The sequence below is a fragment of the Tamandua tetradactyla genome, chromosome 9, assembly GCF_023851605.1.
Source record: "Tamandua tetradactyla isolate mTamTet1 chromosome 9, mTamTet1.pri, whole genome shotgun sequence".
Taxonomy (NCBI): domain Eukaryota; kingdom Metazoa; phylum Chordata; class Mammalia; order Pilosa; family Myrmecophagidae; genus Tamandua; species Tamandua tetradactyla.
Window position 1 is genome coordinate 23,707,733 of NC_135335.1, and position 9,394 is coordinate 23,717,126.

Here is a 9,394-nt window from a genome sequence, read left to right on the forward strand (position 1 = left end):
CTTGTAAAGTGAATTAGGGAGTGTTCCCTCCTCTGTGGTTTTTTGGGAAGAGTTTGAATCAGATTGAAGTTAATCTTCTTGGAGTATTTGGTAAAATTTCCCTGTAAAGCCAACTAGTCCTGGGCTATTCTTTGTTGGGAGATTTTTTTTTTTTTTGCATGAGCAGGCACCTGGAATCCAACCTGGGTCTCTGGCATGATAGGCAAAAACTCTGCCACTGTGCCAACATTGCCTGCCCTGTTAGGGGGATTTTGATTACTGGTTCCACCTATTTACTAGTAATTAGTTCGTTGAGTTCTTCTATTTCGTCTTTAGTTGGTCTAGGTAGTTCGAGTGTTCCTAGGGATTTATCTATTTCATTTAGTGTACAGTTGTTCATAGAATCCTCTTATAGTCATTTTTATTTCAACAGAATTGGTTGTAATGTCCCTGTTTTCATTTCTGATTTTTGTTACCTATATCCTCTCCTTTTTTACTTTGTCAGTTTTGCTAAAGATTTGTCAAGTTTCTTGATATTTTCAAGAATCTTGATTGTCTCTCTTTTTTGTTGTTGTTGTTCTTTATTTTATTTTATTTATCTCCACTCTAATCTTTATCATTCCCTTCCTTCTGCTTGCTTTGGATTTAGTTTGTTCTTCTTTTTCTAGTTCTTCTAGTTTGGACATTTGGTCTCTGATTTGAAGTCTTTCTTTTTTGATGTCAGTATTTAGAGCTTTATTTGTCTCTCCACACTTGCCTTTGCTGCATCCTGTACGTTATATTTTTCATTTGCATTTATGTAAAGATAGTTTCTAATTTCTCTTTTGATTTCCTCTTTGGCAAGTGTATGTTGTTTAATTTCCCCATATTTGTGAATTTTCCATTTTCCCCCACTACTGATTTCTACCTTCATTCCACTGTAGTGAGAGAAGAAAGCTTAAATGATGATATCAATAATTTTTTTTAATTTATTGAGGCTCGTTTTTTGACCTAAGTTATGGCCTCTCCCAGAGAATGAACCGTGTTCTCTCTAGAAGAATATCTACTCTGTGGTTGTTGGGTGGACTGTTCTATGTACTTCTGCTAGGTCTGGTTTGATGAAAATATCATTCAAGTCCTGTATTTCCTTATTGATCATTTTTTAAAAGTCTTTGTCTGGTATGTCCACATTCAGGTCTTCTTTGTCGGTGTTTTCTGGATTTTTATCATCTTCCTCTGGATGTTTCACTTCCTGTTTGTTTATCTTGCACTCTTTTGTTTCACACTGTACACTGCAATATTTTAAAATGTTCACTCTGGGATTTATTCCCTGAGCTGTCTATTTCCTGAGGTTTTAACACCTGGTGATAAGACAAGAGTTTTTCGAACTTCGGCCCTCCTATCAGGAAGGTCTGCTCGAGGCAAATGCAAAGTACAGGGTCCTCCCTACCTTTTTTGGCTCTGTGTCTTGTCCTGGCCTTGCCCTTGCCAGTTGTTTTGGGGTTCCCCTGTTTTGGACGTTTTAACACCTGCCCCCTCTACTGCCCAGAAGACAGACCTTCTCCCATATGTTTAAAGCAGGCAGCCTTTGCCCCAGGTTTCCCGCACCTCTATTTTCCTTATCTCTTTTTGTTGTCTCAAGTTGCCCTCACCTGAAGGCCACATCCTAGGAGTGGGGCAGCTGGAGAGGCATTTCCACAGTCAGTCTTTCCCAGATGAACCAGGGCCAGAGACCCACAAAGGGGGTGCAGGCCAGCTCCAAGCTGCCCAGGAAAGGGGGGCATCAAGAAAGGTCCTGGGAGCCCCAGGCTCTCCAAAGAGAACTTACTTGACCTGTCCAGAAAGGCAGACTTTCAAACCCCTACTGCAGACCTGAGGAAGGGCAGTGCTTTTAAGTCTCTTGTGTGCTGTCTTCATCTGGGGTGCATTAGAATAGTGGCCACACTCAGAGCAGGGCCCCGCATGATCCAAAGCTGTGCCACCCTTGGTCTTGGAGATGAGAACTCTTACGTCCCTTTTTGTCACCAGGGAGCATCCATGCAGCCCACTGTGAGAATGGGAGACAGACACTAGCAACTGCCAAACAGTGCAGAGAGAACAATTTGCTAGTCTTTCCTGTAGTTTAGCAGCCTCTTCTTCTGCTCCTCACTCACTGCTTGTACAGTGCCGACCTGGCCTCCAGAGTTTCAAAGCAGTTGTTTCAAACACTTCCTGCCTGTTTAATCCTCCTTCTGGTAGAAGGACTGTGTGCTCTGGAGCTTCCAACTCTGCCATCTTCCCATATTCACTTTTGTTCTGCAAATTTTGATTAGTTGTACTTTTGCTTTCACTTAGTTCAAAATAGTTATTAATTTCTCCAGAGACTTCTTTGTTTCTGAGAAGTATCTTGTTTAATCACCAAACAGTTGAGGATTCTCCAGCTGTCTTTCTTTTACTGATTTCTTGTTTAATTCCATGGCAGTCTTAGGGCAGACTTTGGCCAATGTCAGTTAAGTGTGCTGAGGGGTGTGCTATGGCCTGGAACATTCCACATGGACTTGAGAGGAGTGCGGAACCTGCAGCTGCTGGGTAGGGTCTCTAACTGTTGAATAGATCCCTGGAGGCCTCCATGCCCTTTCTGAGGTCAAGGCTGTTGGGTCATTGGGTGGTAGACCCAGGTGTGTGGAAGGCTCCAGTGTGATTCAGGATTTGTTGGTTTCTTCTCATATCATTTGCTGACCTTCCCACACTTGATCTCTTCCTCCCCTGAGGCAGCTTTGGGGGTTGGTCAGGGACATGGAATTGAGGGTCAGCGAGACCTGGATTCAAATCCCAATATTGCAACTTACTGACTGAGAGACCCTGGGGGGGGGGTCACATGACCTCTCTGATCCTCTGTTTCCTCATCTGTGAAATAAGGGTATTGATAGACCCTGCCTTGTTGATCCTAATGGGAATTAAATTACAGATCTTGGTGCCTAGGCATACCAGCTGCTGTTAGCCCTGGGGGTCTGTGGTGGTAAAAGTGGCCTTGTCCATCATTGCCCAGTCATTCTTCTGCTCATCTCATCTCCTCCCTCCTTTGTGAGCTCTTGCTGGGGATGTCCAGTCATCCTCATCCCTTATCTTTTTGCCCCTACCTCGGGATGCTGCACCATGTCTCCTATGAACTGCAGTGAGTGGATGGTAATCTCTGTGTTCTAGCCCATTGTCTTGCCCTTGGGACATCTAGAGGCCCACAGGGCCTGTCCTACTGGAGCTTTCCCCCACCCCACCTCGCACTGCCTAGCCCAGATGGCTTGGTCAAGAGCTGAGGGGACATGTCATGGCTCCCTACTGATGGAAACTTCCCTGGCCCTCCTGAGCTTCCCATGGATTTTCTCCAGGTCCCAGACCCGGGGTTTTCATGGATATACAGAATGCTCTTTCTCACCCCACCTCCCCCTAGCCATTCCATGGCCCCAGCAATGAGGGTGCTGCTGTGGAGCAGACTGTGTGGGGCGTGCCCTTCTCCCTATAGCCCCACCCCCAGGGTTCCTTCTTGAGGGGAGAGCACAGGAACATGTGCTCCTCTGATCAACTCCCCTTAGACCCCTGCCCTCCAGGCTTGAGGACACACATCTCCTTCCTGACACCCCCAAGATGTGCATTTGCTGCTCTCTTCTATGGGGAAAGCCCAGAAGGATGAGGGGCTGTAGAAGCTCTTGGGAGATGAAGGGGGACCTTTGTGAAAGGGCAGGATCCCGGTAGCCAGAATGGAACCTGCATTGCACCCGCACCCCCACTTCAGCCCCTCTCCAAGATGCCTAGCCTGTATCCCATTTTCTTGGCCATGCCTAACAAGGAACCTGTGACAAGGGGTTGATGCTTCTGGCTTAGTGATGAGGATGGGGGCACCCCAGAATGCATGGTGGCTGTGTTTGGGGCTGGGGTCCAAGCTTGGGTCTATCTGACCCTTCCTCACCCCCACGCTGTACACTGACCTGTCTTGAGCAGGCAATCTCATGGCATGGCCCCAGCAGGATGCCCAGGACTTTCCTCTTTCTGCTGGGAGTCAAAAAAAAAGAGCTGTGGGTTTTGGGGCCCTTAGCTCAGGGATGGGGCAAGAGAGCACCATTCTCCACCATCTTACCATGACCAGCTCCATGCATGAAGCCATCAAGGTCCCAACTCCCCCTGGCCTGGGTGTCCCATGGCTGAGCCTGACAGGGGCCAAGTGGTTTTTCTGTTCAGGAACCCAATTATGGAGAAGGCAAGTAGAAGTAGGTTGTCAAGGGCTTGGAGCATAGAAGTGCATTGTCCACTGGGGCAACTTGTCAGGGATGCTGTCTCCTCCGTCAGTTCTCAGGCTTGTTGGGGACATGATAGCAGAGCTGGACTATTTTGCTGATTCTTTAACAGTCCTGTCCTCGAGGCTGGGCTGGGTAAGTTTTTGGTCATTTTCTACACTGCTTTCTGCTCTGAGAAAGGGGAGGAAAATGGTGTTGGGAACCCTGGGAAAAAGGGGGACAGCCCCTAAAGGGATGGGGTCCCATGGATTTTCTCCTTGTGCTCTGCATGCCAAAGCCTTCTCTGTTTCCCCAGCCCTGATCAACACCCTTCATGGGACTTTGGGTCACATATGACCTGCACTGAGGACACTGTGGTTGAAGAGTTGCTGTTGTCACCTGGCAGGAGGTGTCCCCAGGTCCTTTGTCCTTTCCTCCCAGCTCACAACCCTCACCTCAGGGTGCTTTTACCCTCCCTCATTGCCCAATACCCTGCTCTCCCCGTAGGTGTCCCCTTGGTACCCTCCTACCGTCCTTAGTCCTGGACAGTTCTCTGCAAGCTGGTGCTGTCTGTTTAGCATAAGGGACCTGGGTACTGTCACCGGTTCCCCCATCAGCCCCTCGGGGCTGATGTGCTCCAGATACCTCACAGGGACTGGGGCTTCCCACCCACGTTTAGACCTCCCTACTCTTTTTTCTCCTTTCATTCATTAACCATTTATTGTGGACATACTAAATGCCGGTGTCTATTCTAGGTGTGCAGACAAGGTCTACGGCAGTTTCGTTTTTTCTCCATGCAAATATATATATGATTTTCAAAGTGGACTCACTGTGTATAATCTGAAACAACCTATTTTTATATAGCAGTATATCATAAACATTTACCCCATGAAGTTAGAAAATTAAAATATTTTTCTAACTACCTAGCTTCTGTGATTCCACTAGTTATACTGTATTATAGCTGTTTACTTATTTATGCCTCCTGCCTCCTCTTCCAATAAATTTCTTGAGGGTAGGGATGATATCTTTTTTTCCACTATATCCCCAAAACCTAGACCAGAGCCAGGCATGTGTAGGTGCACATTAAAATGTTGATGAATGAGTAAGTAAATAAACAAATAAATTGGGCCACTTAAATTGTTTCCATTTCTTTACCATTACAAAAAGTATCCATGTATCGGTTAAGATTGGGTCCAATTACAAGTGACAGAAAACTCCCAAATAAACTTACTTCTCTTTAGCAAAAGTCCAGGAAGTTAGTTCATTACATAGACTCCATTTCCAAAGCCACCTCATCGTTCAGAATGGCTTCTAAAACTCCAGTCACATTGCTGTCAACAGAAAGGATGGGAAGGGAGGAGAAGAAGATGCACCCTTCCTGGAAATTCCACATACCACTTCTGCTTGCATTCTCATAGGTCAGAATTTAGTCATATGACCATATCAAGTTGCAAATGACACTTGGAAATGCAGTCTTAATTATACAGCTGATATTCAGGATTATAATAGTGAAGTAGACAGGGAAACACATTGGAGGACCATTTGATGGGGTGGCTCGAACCTGGATTGACCTCAGACCCTCTAGTAGCCTTTCCCTAATGTCACCCCTGGTTTTTCCAAATTGGGACCTGGATATCTCAGACTCCCCACTATTTTTTTTTTGATATTTTCATTGATACATCTTTCACACTCATATATTCCATACATGGTATACAATCAGCAGCTCACAGAATCATCACATAGTTTTATATTCATCACCATGATCATTTTGTAGAACATCTGCATCATTCCAGAAAAAGGAATAAAAGTAAAAACACTCATACATCTCATACCCCTTACCCCTCCCTCTCATTGGCCACTAGTGTTTCTATCTACCCAATTTATCTCACCCTTTGTTCCCCCATTATTTATTTATTTTTTTATCCATATCTTTTACTCATCTGTCCATACCCTGGATAAAAGGAGTATCATACACAAGGTTTTCATGATCACACAGTCACACTGTAAATGTTTTATCTTTATACAATCATCTTCAAGAATCAAGGTTCCTGGAACACAGCTCACCAGTTTACGTGTTGAATAGATATCACCTTTTTAGTTGAGGTGTAATGGAGAGACTTGTGGGAACTGCCTGAAAATGTAGACTTGTGTTCCAGTATCCATGAGAGTGATTTTCATGTGGGGATTTGTGGTTTTATGTCTCACAGCTTTTTACTTTTACCTCTCCCTTATGGTGTGAGCAAATGGGAAAGAGTAAGGGAGTCTTAATTAAGGCATAAATGTTTTTTCTCTAAATTTACCACGATACATATTTACTCTTTTTGCATGCTGTATGTTAGGGATAACATTTCATTCTTTTTCCATGTGAGTATCACATTATTGTAATATTGTATGTTGAAATGTTTTTGTTGGGGGGGAGGGTGGGAAATTCCTGGCTGGGAATCAAACTGGGGTCTCCTTCATGGTAGGTGAGAATTCTACCACTGAATGTCATTGTACACCTAAAGTTGTTTCTTGACACCAAGAGGAGGGCACATAGTTTTAGCTGCAGGCCAAATAAAGCTACAGCTAACTTCTTTATAATGTGGTTTGCTGTGGCTCTCTAATTATAATGTGGTTGTTGTGGCTCTCTTATCTTTATCTCTGTCCAGTGCTGTCTTCTCTCCTGTTTATTGTCCTCCTTTTTGTCCAGAATTTGATACCAGGTCCAAGGTGTGAGACTAGGCTTGTCACCTTCAGATTGAAATGTGAGACTAGGCTTGTCACCTTCAGATTGAAGTAGTTCTGTTTTAGGGGCTCTTAGAGTAGGGTAAAAGATGTTAAATCCTTATTTTGCTGTGTAAAATTTCCTTCCCTGAACAAGTCCATGAAAAACCCTCATTTTCCAAAGAATATTTTCAGTGTCACAGAAAGAGTATCTGCGTGCACAAATTTTGCATGTATATGTACAAAATGCTTGCATAGAAATATCTATTTGTAAATATATTTGTATTGAATATATATATATGCTTATTCATCCATGTATCTATAATAGGTGTGTGCGTGTGTATGTGTAACTGCTTATGCCTATATGTCCGTGTCTTTACTTCCCAAAAGTCCACCTTGTTCACTCAGATGAAACACCAGGATAATAGTGTTAAATATAAGAATGTTGAATTCTCTTTGAAACCTGGGTTCGCCAAGATGTTTTGACTTTTTCTCTAGAAAAAAATTTGTAGAGTTTTATTGCTTTTCTGTATGTGTGTTATATTTCACAATAGAAAAAACCTTAAAAACTTAAAACCTATGTTGGTGTTAACCAGAGAAGGTAGAGTTTTACCAAAAATGTGTCATTTGTGTTTTCTTGTACAGCAGGGTTATTTAAAAATTAAATGTGAGGAACTAGTTGCACGGTAATTGTACCTTTTTATTGGAAATAGCTCACAGCACATTTTTTTAGAATGCTACTTAATTCTGAGACTGATAATGTACAGTGTGGACACTTTTCTAGTAAGACATTTGAAAATGGGACAGAATGACTGGAAAGTTTAGCTATCTCAGGGAGCATTTTCAAGTAAATCACTTAGGTTATTTTATTCTTAGAACTTCAGGCATAGAGGTGAGAAGAGCACTCTGCCTCCTGAGAGTCTGTATGCTGGAAGGAGGCAGCAGCCCAGGTCACACGATGAGGATCCTGTGGAGATGGCATGGGTGTGCTTCCCTAGTGTTTCAGGTCAGGAAGTGTGGTGAATGCTCGTAGCTGTCTATGTAAATGTTGGTTCTCACCCTTGCCTACATAATGAAATCACTGTTGAAACTGTAAAAAGGTCTGTACCCAAGACCAATAGACTTAGGCTCTAGTGAGTTGGAAGTAGAAACTGGTATCTCAACCACGTTATCCAGGTTGTTCCAATGTGTAGTCAAAGGGAGGATGACGAGTGCAAAGCTCAAATAAGCCACCAACAGGATGTATAATAAAGATACTGGCTTTAGTTGGACCTCAAGCATTGTAATTAACAAATTGGGCATTCCAGGATGAAAGTTGAGGTTCATTCATTGGCACATATCCATAGATCCCCAACCTTGTGCAGCATTCTTGCTAGGAATGCATATATTAGAAAAAGATAAAGTAACTCAGTCTGGTGAAGGATAGATAGAAATAATAACAAATTGTAACAAAAGAGTCATGTGAAGTATTAAAATTGAGGTGGCCCCTAGAGGAGTATTATGAGCATGTTAAGGCATACAATTAATTTTTCCTGAGGTTTGGGTTATTGGGGGTTTAAGTGGAGTTGGAGTGCGATGTAAAATGGTTGCAATTTTACAGATGCAATATGAATTAAGATTAATAAGAGAGAAAATATGAGGGGACGGTAGTTTAAAAAGATTGTGTCATACAAAGATATGGATAAAGTAAAGGAATATGTATTTTGGGATTGGTTGGAGAGAAAGATGCAGGCCATACAGCTGGAAAGATAGATCAGAGTCAGGTGATAAGATTCCTTAGGGGTGCTGATTATTCCCATCCGTGGTTTCTGAAGGGGCTGAGCAGATACAGCTGCTGCAGTCTGCCTCTCCCAACCAACACAGCAGCATGGTCCTGTTGCCCTGGGATGAGATTTAATTGGATAAAATGTAGGGTGTTAATGCACCATCACAGTGGCTCTCAGAATGACCAGAATCACCTGCAGTGGTTCAGGCCCTTCATGGGCAGTAAAGGCATGTGTCTGCCACAGTCCCACTCATATCTGCTCCAGTCCCATGCCCCACATTTCACCATGTCCATGAACCCTTTGACACCCTAATCCCCAGGAATCAGATACTATAGCTGATGAACAGGATCTCTGCAATGGATCTAAATGTGAACATCATGGTCCAGAACTTTGGTTGTGTGGTTCCAGGACACTAGCATATTATGCCAGCCTGGTTGCTCCTCCCCAGTCTAACATCTATAGGTTTTCCCTTCAGTCCTCAGCAGAGCTGCTTTAAGGACTGGTCATCTTGTCCAAGCAGTCAGAAGGAAAGTTCCTTGAAGCCTGACCTTGTAGAATATATGAGTAGATGCCTATGGTCCTGAAATGGGCTTCTGAAGCACAAGTCCCAGGAGGGTGTTTGTGGATGCTGGTGTGCTTGTGAAGCAGAAAAGCTTGAGCCCATCCAGCAGCTGGCACTTTGTGTTTTAAAAGGGATCAGGAATTACCCAGATTTTT

At 43.6% G+C, this 9,394-nt stretch overlaps 1 pseudogene; it reads left to right on the top strand.

Annotated features, from left to right (window-relative positions):
- The window catches only part of LOC143645625 (low-density lipoprotein receptor-related protein 5-like), a 59,377-nt pseudogene extending 54,633 nt beyond the window's left edge, over nt 1–4,744 (top strand).
- Nucleotides 4,745–9,394: the final 4,650 nt, after the last annotated feature.